Source organism: Nannobrachium achirus (genome assembly GCF_963921795.1).
Source record: "Nannobrachium achirus genome assembly, chromosome: 18".
NCBI classification, from domain to species: domain Eukaryota; kingdom Metazoa; phylum Chordata; class Actinopteri; order Myctophiformes; family Myctophidae; genus Nannobrachium; species Nannobrachium achirus.
This window is the reverse complement of record NC_137825.1, coordinates 2,659,177-2,672,127: the sequence shown is the minus strand read 5'-3', so window position 1 is coordinate 2,672,127 and position 12,951 is coordinate 2,659,177. Positions and strand designations below refer to the sequence as shown.

The 12,951-nt window shown below is 45.2% G+C and overlaps 1 protein-coding gene across 1 annotated transcript in view; it reads right to left on the bottom strand.

The window, feature by feature from the left end:
- Nucleotides 1-11,523, bottom strand: part of LOC308302658 (glutamate receptor ionotropic, delta-1-like) — a gene marked incomplete at its 3' end in the record, with an annotated part of 243,505 nt that extends 231,982 nt beyond the window's left edge. Inside the window, exon 1 of the mRNA XM_080746942.1 lies at nucleotides 11,475-11,523. The remainder of the gene's footprint in view (nucleotides 1-11,474) is intronic.
- Nucleotides 11,524-12,951: the final 1,428 nt, after the last annotated feature.

Here is a 12,951-nt window from a genome sequence, read left to right as displayed (position 1 = left end):
CAGAGAGTAATGGACGGAGCCTGGAGATGTTCTTGAGGTGGTAAAAGGCCGATTTGGTTATGGACTTGATGTGTGACTGGTAGGAGAGGGTGGAGTCCAGAATGACGCCCAGGTTGCGAACTTCCGGAGATGGTGATATGGAGCTGCCATCAATCTGAAGCAGAAAATCTCCAGTCTTCTGGAGCAGCGCCTTGGGAGCTACAACCATGAGCTCTGTTTTTGAACTGTTCAATTTGAGAAGGTTAGTGGTCATCCAGGATTTTATTTCAGTGAGGCAATTGACAAGGGTCTGAGGAGGGAGCTGAGTGGAAGGTGTGGTGCTCAGATACAGTTGTGTATCGTCAGCGTAGCAGTGAAAGTTTAGTCCATGGTGGCGGATAATCTGACCCAGGGGGAGCATGTATATGGTGAATAGTAGTGGACCAAGTACGGAACCTTGCGGCACGCTGTGGTGAACTGGGGCTGGGTGTGATCTGGAAGAGTTGATGGTGACAAACTGTTGTCTGTTGGTGAGATATGAAAGGAACCAGGATAGGGCTATGTCCGTGAGGCCGAGATAGGTGGAGAGGCGATCGAGGAGGATGGTGAGGAAACTCACCATCCTGGGGAAACTGTTGTCCAGTTTCCCCAGCAGAACCCAGCAGCTCTCATAGCATAGAGTGGAGACATTAAGCCCATATCACTCTTACACTATTTGTTACGCTCAAACTCCCTCCGTTGCAGTCAGAACGGCAGAATCCCGATTTCCAAGACTTCAGACATAGGGATGGGGCGATAAGCGATATTATCGTTTATTGTGATAAAAAAATATATATAATTGTATCGTGGAGATTTAATGTATCGTTCGTGATATCGTGCTCCGTAATGCACTGGGATCAATTCACCTTTTCTTGGCAGAGCTGCATATCCGGTACCACTTAAACCTTTTTTTCACTATCAAATGTCTTTGCCAAAAAGTAGCTGATCTACAAGCTCACCACGCGTCGTGGTGAGTTTGTAGATTGGCTATTTTTTGGCAAGTGTTCCGACCAAGGATAATGGATTTTGGTTATCGCGATTTCTTTGGTCACAATAATCACCCCCCCCCCCAGCACTCTACTGGTATCTATCTGCTGTATGCTTTCCAATATTTTACTGTCTATGAATACAACAAAAAAATCGAGACGGCAGTCGATAATACAAAACAAAAAGAGTGATGATGTGCGTGCGTGCGTGCGTGCGCGCGCGCGCGTGCGTGCGCGTGCATGCGTGTGTGTGTGTGTGTGTGTGTGTGTGTGTGTGTGTGTGTGTGTGTGTGTGTATAAACCGCCTCCAGCTAGCAGCAGTAGAAGGATCAGGTTGTTGACAGAGAGTTATTGAGCTGCAGAAATCCTTCAACCAGCAGGAAATAAAACGTTGAGGGAATGAAAAGAAGAAGAAGACAACACAGACAAATATCTGATGACTTCAGTCCAAGGATTTTGCTCTGAGGTGTAATCCTTACAAATTCTGATTAGCCTGTTATAGTCGGGGAACCACATGCCCAAAAGCTCAAGGAATAGGGTTGAACCTTTGATGTTCTGCCGCACTTTTTATCTCTGTTTTATCTATTAGTTTGGTCATTAAGGTCCACAGAATGAGAGGCCTGCTCTGCTGGAAACATCGCGAAAAAAAAGTTATGGCCATTTGTATATTCACTGTCCCATTGACTCCACTACACAGGAATGGATGTATATTATAAAACTGGAGGGTTTTCATGATTCTGAATCCATTGCAAGCATTTGTTTCATCACTTTTCACACTTTTGTTGGTCCGTTTTCTTGCCCAAGGAATGTTTTTTGTGCAAAACAAATGCTTGCAATGGATTCAAAATCATGAAAACCCTCCAGTTTGACCCCTCACATGCTACTTAAAGCAGATTCTTTCTTTTTTATAATATATTTCCATTCCTGTGTAGTCACAGTATAGTGGAGTCAATGGGACAGTGAATTTACAAATGGCCATAACTTCTTTTCGCGATGTTTCCGTCAGATAAAGACCTCTCATTCTGTGGACCTTAATGACCCTAACTAATAGATAAAACAGAAATAGAAAGTGCGGCAGAACATCACAGGTCCTCCCCCATTTTGAGGGACTGGCATCCCCGGCTATTATTATCTTTTACGACGCGTTGCACAGCGATGCATTGTGGGCTTGTAGGTCGGCGTGTATAAGTGGTTGATATTTTTGTTTTATCAAAATCTACTATAGTAGGCTAACAATTAACATCTAAGGTTTTCAACTACATGTAGGGGAGTAAAAAGTTGAATATTTGCCTCTGAGATGTAGTGGAGTAGAAGTAAAAGTAGTGAACAAATTGGAAATACTCCAGTACACATGGATTGAAAAAAAGGACTTAAAGGAGTAGTTCACCCCCAAAATGACTTTTTTTCTATAAATTACTCACGCCATGGAGACTTGAGTTCAACAATAACTTTTTGTATTTGTCGCATTCCTAAGACAAAAATGTGATTGTAGTAAATTTACGCCCATTGATTCCGGATGGGGACCCAAATGCATTTGGGTCCCCATCCGGAATCAATGGGCGTACATTTATTGTAATCAAATTATTGTCTTACGATTGCGACAAAGAAAATAAAAATATTATTGAACTCAAGTCTCCATGGCGTGAGTAATTTATAGAAAAAAAGTCATTTTGGGGGTGAACTACTCCTTTAAGGATTGCCATCTAGCCGTCCATTGAATTGCATTCATCCTGGCTGCAGAAAAATGGATCTCTGCTTCTTTTGCAATATCGCGCGTTTGGTCAAAACGGCCTGTTTCCTATGGATCATAGCTTACACATGGATCATCGCGGAAGTATTTTTCCTTCTCCACGTGAACGAAAAGATGTTCGTCGGTCGTCAGCGGGACATAATGGACACATGGTGCGTACACAGAGGTAAAACCAATAGGAAAAGGCCTTGGCAGTTAATCTACATTAGTTATGGCAAAACTATCGACCTTATTCACACCACAGTTCATCTTGGATCACATGACCACATGGGGTGGCAACGCAGCCAATCACAAGCTGTTGGATAGGGCAGGACCCGCCTGTGGAAGCTTCTGATTGGCTGAGTGGCTACCATAGACTGTAAACATTATGGACGTGGGAACGCATTGGTTTCTATGTAAACATTATGGACGTGGGAACGCATTGGTTTCTATGTAAACATTATGGACGTGGGAACGCATTGGTTTCTATGTAAACATTATGGACGTGGGAACGCATTGGTTTCTATGTAAACATTATGGACGTGGGAACGCATTGGTTTCTATGTAAACATTATGGACGTGGGAACGCATTGGTTTCTATGTAAACATTATGGACGTGGGAACGCATTGGTTTCTATGTAAACATTATGGACGTGGGAACGCATTGGTTTCTATGTAAACATTATGGACGTGGGAACGCATTGGTTTCTATGCAGCCAAAATGACGCTTTTTTGCCCTCATAATGGGTGTCGCCATCATTGTTTACTGAATGCTATTGGCTGCCAACGGTCACATGCAACCGCAGGGATACTTGGGTAAATGTGCTGAGCTTGCCGAAAATAAAGCACACAAAGAAGAATCATCACAAGACAATGATCACAAGCCCCTCCTACAGCATACCCTGCTTTAACATCAAATATAACATAAATTGGCTTTAAACTAGCGACAGGAACCATACAGTAGGGTTATGTTTATTAAAGGGCCACTTCACCTCTGGGACAACCCCATCTTATTTTATTGTTGTTTGGGACACGATCAACACAATCCTGAGTAATTTTTAGTGTTCAATCTGTTTTTTGAGATATTTTAGTATTTCAGCATGACTAGTGATGCATTTTGCATCATCAGTGATGCGTTTTGCATCATATGATGCAAAACGCATCACTAGTACATGCTGAAATATTAAAATATCTAAAAAACACACTAAAAATTACTCAGGATTGTGTTGATCGTGTCCCAAACAACAATAAAATAAGATCTGGTTGTCCCAGAGGTGAAGTGGCCCTTTAAGGTAAGACAATCAAATGTAAAAGTTTGGGGGAAATGAATGGAATCCTATGGAGAACATGTTGCTTCTGGTACCAGAACAGCACAACTAGCGGCCAATCATAGGAACTTTCAGTTCCGCGTTTGCTTCATGTTAAATCCGGACAACTGGACCCCTGGTTGCCCCCCCCCCCCCCCCCCCCCCCCCCCCCCCCATGTGGTCATGTGATCCAAGATGGCCGCGGTGTGAATATGGTCAATGGCAGTCTTGTTAAATACAGTACTTGAGTAAATGTACTTAGTTACTTTACACCAGTCTGAGCATGCAGAAGAAAAGCCCCTCTTAAGCCCCTTTTCCACTGACACGGCCCAACACCACACCACTCCACACCGCCCACTTGTGCCAGGTTTTCCACTACAAGGACCTGGGTAGAGTGGTGTGAAAACTACAACGTGGTACTAAAAAGTATCCACTCCAGAGTAGGTCTGAGCTAGGCCAAACAGGGCCAAACACATATTTGTAATACATGATAATAGATTCTATTGTGTTATAACCACTATTATAATCTATTATAGTGTATTACAATTATCATACATTATAATACATAATAATTATTTATAGTGTATCATAATCACAGTTATACTGGTAATCCATTATAGTGTATTATAATTAGGAGAGTTGTAATACAAATTTATATTGTATTATAATCACAGTGAAAAGGGTAAATTTGTTTCTTACTGATAGGGGTACTTTTGTGTAATGGAAAATGTAGATGTTTTTATGTGGTGTGGTGTGGTGTGGTGTGGTGTGGTGCGGTGTGGTGCTAATGCTGCAGTGGAAAGGGGGCTTTATAGTCCTAGTCCTCCTAGTCTCTTCTTCTCTCATGGTATTGTGATTGTGTCCTCTCTCTCTCTCTCTCTCTCTCTCTCTCTTCCTCTGTGGTGTGCTGGGAGGAGGTGATTATCATTTCACTCACGTCCAACACACAGTTCAGCCTTTTATAGATGAGGAGAGGAGAGGAGAGGAGAGGAGAGGAGAGAGAGAGAGAGAGAGAGAGAGAGGGGGATGGGATAGAAAGACAAGCAAGGAGGGAGAGAGACAGAGAGAGAGATCCCCCCCCCTCTCCCTCTCCCTCTCTCTCTCTCTCTCTCTCTCTCCAACACAGCCACCCACTCGAGTCACTTCACCAAATCCACTTCACAGCGCGTTGGATACCCCAGACGCGCGCACACACACACACACACACACACACACACACACACACACACACACACACACACACACACACACACACACACACACACACACACACACACACACACACACACACAGCTACACGTGCGCCTGTTGGATCAATTTCTATCTGTTGAGAGAATGGAGGGGGAAAACATGCACACGACAGCAGAGTTTATACACTCACTGTCCAGCGACGTCACAGTGTGTGTGTGTGTGTGTGTGTGTGTGTGTGTGTGTGTGTGTGTGTGTGTGTGTGTGTGTGTGTGTGTGTGTGCGCGTGCGTGCGTGTGTGCGTGCGTGTGTGTGTGCAACAAGCCTTCAGCCAGCTCCTATCATGCCCAGATTAAGCCAAAAAGACTGATAAACATAAAGGCTAATATCGATATCGATCAGAATCAATGCTGCTTCATCGTTAGTTGTTGCGATGATTCAATTGACACACAGTGATTGATTTACACAATGGATTGATTGACAGCTGCCCGGGTCTCTCCTCTTCTCTTCTGCCTACAACAGCATGTTTCTCAACATAGGGTTGGAGGACCCTGTAGGTTGAGTTCATGTTTCTCAACATAGGGTTGGAGGACCCTGTAGGTTGAGTTCATGTTTCTCAACATAGGGTTGGAGGACCCTGTAGGTTGACTTCATGTTTCTCAACCTAGGGTTGGAGGACCCTGTAGGCTGAGTTCATGTATTACTGTGGTCTCACTGAAATATCAGACCAGTCTGTTCTCCCAAATCTGGGGTCGGCAACCCAAAATGTTGAAAGAGCCATATTGGACAAAAAAAATAACTAAAAACGAATCTGTCTGGAGCCGCAAAAAATGTAAATCCTTATATAAGCCTTATAATGAAGGCAACACATGCTGTAAGTTCCTATATTATATTAGCCTACTACCAAAATGACTAAGTAGGCTACAAAATACAAATACATAATGAGCTTTCATGATTAAATGTTTATTTTCCCTGCAGCGCATCCTGGAGGGAATGTTGAAATGTAATATTTATTCTACACATTTTTACAGCTTTGGAAAACGTTAAGAATGTTTGTGTCATGTCTGTCCTCCTACAGAAAACATATTAAATCAAAAAATATATTTTTCCATTTTCTTACATTCTTTAAAAAGCTCCAGGGAGCCACTAGGGCGGCGCTAAAGAGCTGCATGCGGCTCTAAAGCATGGGTTCCTCCAAACTGGCAGACAGTACAAGGGCAGGACTTTTAGCCAATGAGGGAACAGCATTCTTGGTGACATCACCACCAACAAGTGTGACCTGATATAAATAACAACAACACCCACGTGAAATGTTTTATAGTTTCTGAAATATTTTAACTTTAACGTGGGACGTGCACGCATCGCGCACGATCTGTGTACCAGTGTTGCAGACCGGACCACAGCTTTCGAAAAAAAAAAAACAATCCCATTGGAAAAAGACATATCCGTTGTCAGGCTGTATCAGTCACTGTTTACAGAAAAACTCATGTAAAAGGCAGAGCTGTGCGCTATGGTCCTGCGAGGGCACGTCGCGCACATAGCAGACGATATGTGTGCAGATCATACGCCAGGCGGGTACAAGAATCAAACAGCTTCCAAATAAAGAAATCTGCGTGAAAAAAAGACCATGTTATGCCCGTCCAGGCAGCTTCCTTGTTTACAATGCAAACCTATTAGTCTACTTGCCAGCCCATAGAGCCCCATTGTGTACCCGGACATATTGAGTACACCAAGGTTTTATGTTAGAAATGTTGAGTATGGGTCCCCAGCATGTAGAAACTGCCGGATGCTAACTTGCATATGTTGAGCAATTTTCATAATTTGCATAATTCGATTTATTTAGCATAATCCCCCATAATAATGGATAATATGTCAAAAACTGATTGGCCGATTTGAACAATATTAGAGTGGTTTTGGGGGTTATTGAGGATGCTGAATCCATTTTCTAAATTCAAAATGGCCGTTTTAAACCGGAAATGGCATTATACCAACTTAAAGTGGGGTGATTTTGATACTTTTTTGTTGATTTTCCAGGTGGTATATGGCCATTTCCGGTTTAAAACGGCCATTTTGAATTTAGAAAATGTCAGAAATGGATTCAGCATCCTCAATAACCCCCAAAACCACTCCAGTATTGTTCAAATCGGCCAATCAGTTTTTGACATATTATCCATTATTATGGGGGATTATGCTAAATAAATCTAATTATGCCAATTATGAAAATTGCTCAACATATGCAAGTTAGCATCCGGCAGTTTCTACATGCTGGGGACCCTTACTCAACATTTCTAACATAAAACCTTGGTGTACTCAATATGCCAGGGTTCACATTCTGGCAAGTGGACTATATGGGGCCTTAGACCGGATACGGAAACCTAGATCCGGTCAAAACAGGAAATATACGGCCGGATACAATTAGGAGGCGGCCTAAAGAGTCAGAATCGGCTATATACAGCGATCATACTTTTAATCGTTTCATTATGATTAAAGCTAATTAAATTTCCGGGATCTACGGGCATGGCAGCGCGGTACAGCGTGAAATCTCCGGTTTCGACGGGGATCGCAGGAAATGAGTTAAGCTCCCGATGTATCTCCAAAGGGGGGGGGGGGGGAACACCAATGTAGCTTACAGATATACAGTTATAATAAAAATACATAAAATAAAATAAAATAAACACTTTTGGGCAGCAAGGCGCCTCTCCCAACTGAACAAACTAACAAGAATAAATACTCTTTGCACCCTGTTCTGTTCCTCATCCGCTGAACTTAAATGCACCTAAATGGGGGATACCCGCGCACGTAGAGGCAACCCTAAAAGTCGTAACACATTCTCAGCTGCGCTCACTCACACACACATCCTTGATTTCATTGGGACGATTCAAAAATCTGCTCACAAACCTTATTGTTTTTGATTGTCATTGTTTTAATTAAGTTGTCTGTTTTATTGTTTTTGTCCTGCTTATGGTTTTGTATAACATAACTTGTTTTGCTGCTGTTCTTACTTTTACTATTATTGTTGTTGCTTGTTCTTATTGGAATCTCGGCATTCTTGAAAATGAGGGCCTGCCCTCAATGTATTCCCGAGAAATAAATAAAGGTTGAATGAATGAAAACACACACACACACACACACACACACACACACACACACACAGATGCAGTCTGCCTGTGTGAGGAAGCTAGCGGCCAATCGCAGTTTGTTTTGATCCGTTCCCCCGTCCATATCATAGAGAGGTAATAGTAGCGTCCGTGCCTTTGGCCTGCGAGCGTGTTAAACTTTAAGTCTGCGACGGCAGGGTGTAAACGTGGTGGAGCTGCTATTCTCATGGAGTTGTGGATCATTTGGAAACTGTGACCTGACTTTGACCACTGAATGGACCCTTTGTCAAGTCCCGCCCGTGGTTGTGCCCCTCTTCGCACCCATTGGTTGCTGTGTCTTGGTTGGACAAAAATCCTGTCTCTCAGTAGTGACTGGGTGGGCATATCATGTTTTTTTACTCCAAAAATTATGTTTTAGCAAATTCAAAATAAACAACCATAAGGCGGAACCAAGGCAGAAAGAGCCTGCTGGTTGGTCAGTCAGGGACCAACCAGAAGCCTCCTGGTTGGTCTGTGCAAATGAAGCTTTTTTTGGCCGTTGTACGAGTGACGCCATCATTGTAGAAATCAACATTTATTGGTAGAAATGATACCATCTCGAATGCTATTGGCTGCCAGCGGTCACGTGCAACCGCAGGGATACATGGGATATTATTGTCTTGAGCTTGCTGAAAATAAAGCACATGAAAAAGAATCATCACAAGCCCCTCCTACAGCATACCCTGCTTTGACATCAAATATAACATAGATTGGACCATATTTTCACAAAACTCATGGTGATTGAAACAAGGCTTTAAACTAGCGACAGGAACCATGAAGTATTTATGACCATGTTTATTAAGGGAAGAAAATGAAATGTAAAGTTCGGGGGAAATGAATGGAATCCTATGGAGAACATGTTGCTTCTGGTACCAGAACAGCGCAACTAGCGGCCAATCATAGGAACTTTCAGTTCTGTGTTTGCTTCATTTTAAATCGGGACTACGACACCCTTGGTCTGTAGTCTAAACCAGTGGTCCTCCCACATTGGACCCCCATGTTTTCTGTACCAGGGACCCCCAATCTGCCAGGGACCCCATTATTTCCCCCAGTGCCAGCATGCTGTAACCCTGGGCTCTGCTCTCCCTCTGCCAACCTGGGCAGAGCCCTGAACTGAGCTCATGCTTCCTTCAGTGCACGAGGAGCGAGCAGGCCGCTTCTTATCACCCGACAGGGGGGAGGAGTTCTTGCAGTAGGACGTAGCGCATCTGACACCCGTAGCCAATCAGGGACCAGCATTTCTGGTGACATCAACAAGTGCGACCTGATATAAATAACAACCACCTATAGGGTGCTGCCGCGGAGGAGAGAACACGCCCCCAGCGCCCACAGCGCCCCCAGTGTCCCCCCGCGGGAATCGAACCCAGGACCTTCTAGCTGTGAGGCCACAGCACTATACCGTGAACACAGGTTTACTCTTTTATTTGAGGACCCCCCGTCATATCTCGGTATTCATGCCAAATATTTCGATATCGATACGATATTACCGTACAAATTTCATGTTCAATATTTTAAGTGTTGCAACAGTGAAACATAAGCATTATTCAAAAAAACTGCATAATAACAACAAGTCAATATCACTGTTGATTTTAAGTGCTATCGGGTTCACACACTTGTTATTTGATATTCTAATTGCAACCGCCAGGTCGAAGTTACTATCTAAACCAGCAAGAGCCGCTGATACAAACGACCTACGGCCTGGTCGCGACTTAGGCCACGACTTGGAGGTCGTAGGTCCCGGTTCTGGAGGTTTTGCGCGATCTCGGTCGTAATTCAGCGACCTGGGAAGTCCGCGATCGAAACTCTACGCTTGCTAAGGGAAGGGACGCGAGTTTAGAAACTCTACGCTTGCTAAGGGAAGGAGCGCCGCGATCGAAACTCTACGCTTGCTAAGGGAAGGGACGCGAGTTTAGAAACTCTACGCTTGCTAAGGGAAGGAGCGCTCGTTTTCAACAGCGTCGGCAGGTTAGCTACTCAGTGTCGGCAGGTTAGGGTTAGGGTTAGGGTTAGGGTTAGGGTTAGGGTTAGAGTTGGGGTTAGGGTTAAGGTTAGGGTTAGAGTTAGAGTTGGGGTTAGGGTTAAGGATAGGTTTTGGTGCACCTCGCGCGGTCCAAGTGACTACAATGGAGCGCTTCCTACCTCCGGTTCAGCCAATCACAAGCTTCAAAAGGTTGAATAGCGCTGCTGCTCTAGAATATTCTGCAAAAAGACGGCCCGGGGACGACCGAGGTGGCGCAACCACGGCCGGGGGTCGCGAAACTAGACCGGCCGCGACCTAACAAGTATGTACCGCGAACTACGACCTCCAGAACCGGGACCTACGACCTCCAGGTCGTGGCCTAGGTCGCGACCAGGCCGTAGGTCGTTCGTATCAGCGGCTGTCTCTCATCTAAACCTCCACCGGTCAGTCTGTCTGTCTGTCAGTCAGTCAGTCAGTCTGTCCGTCACGTCACGTCACACTTTTCCATTCTCATATTTCCGCCACCGTTGCCCCGATCCGTGCCAAACTTTGCACACACACTCCTTGGCTGCTAAACCACAACCTCCACCCCTCATTTATCACATGGCCCTCTTCTAGCGCCACCATGAGGCCGATTCTTGCAAAACACATTTTTGGACACTGCTCTTACAGAGTTTGCCCTAAAATCACGCAAAACGCTACACAGTGTCTCTAAACTCATGTCATCATCATGGATCTGTCCCATTTCCCATATTCCCTCCTGATTGGCTGCCATTGCCTTCTAAAGTGTGTGTATGTGACCTGACGGTTGCTTATCTCCCGATTTAGGGAGTCTTACTGGTTGTAGCGAAAGGCAACAATATGGGCAACGATATGGCGATAATATTATCACCCAGGGTGATATATGCGACATTGTTGCCTTCTACGACACTGACATCGCCATATGATAACGATATATCGTGCAGTAAAAACGTGAAGAACAACAAGCTTCACAGGTGAACTTGTAGATCTAACGCCTACAGATCTAATCAGAGCAGCAAAGCAACTCAACAGAGAGAGGAGGGTTTCATTAATAAGTGCTTAAACAGATCTGACAACCATGTCACGTCTCCCATAAACACACGCACGCACGCACGCACGCACACTCACCGATGTGGATGATAGAGTCTCCCGTGGCCGTGTTGCATGGCTGTAAAATCCACAGGGGAAAAATCCACAGAAACACTGACACGTCCATAGTGTGTCTGTCCGGTACCACCGCACCGCAGCGCACCGCCGGACCACCGCCGGACCACCGCCGGACCACCGCCGGACCTCCGGTACACTAGAGCTCCACTCCTGGTCCGCTGTGCGTGCGCTACTGGCCGCTACATCCAACTGGAGCCTCCTCTCCTCTCCTCTCCTCTTGGGTTCGGTTCGATTTTAGGGAAACAAAGTACCGGTTCTCCTCCTCCCTAAGAAGCGGTTTAATTCACACCCGCAGAGTGTTGTCGGCAGCGACACCATAATAACATACAGACGCTTCAACGATCCATGGGATGGAAGTCAGCGGAGAGCAGAGCGCCGCAGAGCCGACGATGAGGCTTCCTCCTCCGGTTGGAATGCTGCCGAGGAGCCGCTGAGATCAACACCCTCCCCTCTCCTCTCCTCTCCTCTCCTCTCCTCTGAGAGAGACGCACACGCGCGCGGACAGGCACGCACGCACCCACACACAAACGCTCTCTCTCTCTGGACCCACGTGACTGCAGTGACTCTCTCTCCACTCCGCCAGTGGAAGGACTGACTGACCAGAGACAGAGAGAGAGAGAAGAGAGAGAGAGAGAGAGAGAGAGAGAGAGAGAGAGAGAGAGAGAGAGAGAGAGAGAGAGGATCAGGATTAGTTACTTCGTTTGTAGGGTTCGTTGACAAACTTAACGGAGCAGTGGCACGCGTGCACAGACACACGCGCACGCATACGCACACACACACACGCACACACACACACACACACACACACACACACACACACACACACCACACACACACGACACACACACACACACACACACACACACACACACACACACACACACACACACACACACACACACACACACACACACACACACACACACACACACACAGAGCAGTATGTTTATCAGGGTTCAGAGGGTTCTCTCCAGTCCACAGACAGAAGAACTGATCTGTTAGTCTTCACTGTACAACTAAAGGGTGTTTCAGAATGGAGTCGGACGAAGATGCCCTTTACTTTAAATAGTCGTGACTGTCATCTTTCAGCACTGCCATGGAGTGGACAGCTCCCCTGTCTGACTGACACCTTTTCAGCACCAACTGATACGGACTAGTCTGGCAGCCAAGGGGCCTTTTATGGCTGAAGTGTTGACATTTGGTATAAAGTATTTATTTATTACTTGCACCAGCAGAGCGCACAAGTACTGCGATCGGCTGGGTGTGTAGATGTCCTGCTTTGTTTAAAGGTGATACACCATGCATTTAAAAAGTATTTATGTCATATTGTTTATGTCCCAAAAAAACGTTTTTCAAAAGGTTTGAGGCTAAATTACCACTCCTGAATAGAGAGCCTCTCTCATTTTTGAATGGCTCTCAGAGGCATTTTCAGCTGCAG